The sequence below is a fragment of the Arvicola amphibius genome, chromosome X (genome assembly GCF_903992535.2).
Source record: "Arvicola amphibius chromosome X, mArvAmp1.2, whole genome shotgun sequence".
NCBI lineage: Eukaryota > Metazoa > Chordata > Mammalia > Rodentia > Cricetidae > Arvicola > Arvicola amphibius.
Genome location: NC_052065.1, coordinates 10,119,672 through 10,119,984, shown reverse-complemented (window position 1 = coordinate 10,119,984; position 313 = coordinate 10,119,672).

The window sequence follows — 313 nt, the reverse complement described above, 5'->3', positions numbered from 1 at the left end:
GGTACTCTCGTAGGCCAGCAAACTACGTTCCACTTCAGTTGCTCAGAAACACCCGAATGACATGCTCCTGGTGTCCCTGGGAATTTCCAGTTCTGTGGTTGGCTGAACTGCACACGTCCTGGTCCAGGCAGTCTGCAGCAGAGAACAGCACAGGCAGGGTTATGTGAGTACTACCTGTGGTCAAACAGATTCGCATGCAGACAGAAACATACACACACACACACACACACACACACACACACACACACCGCATACCACACATGCAAACACACACACACGTACTCTCCACCTAGCAGGCTGGAGACTGGCCAAA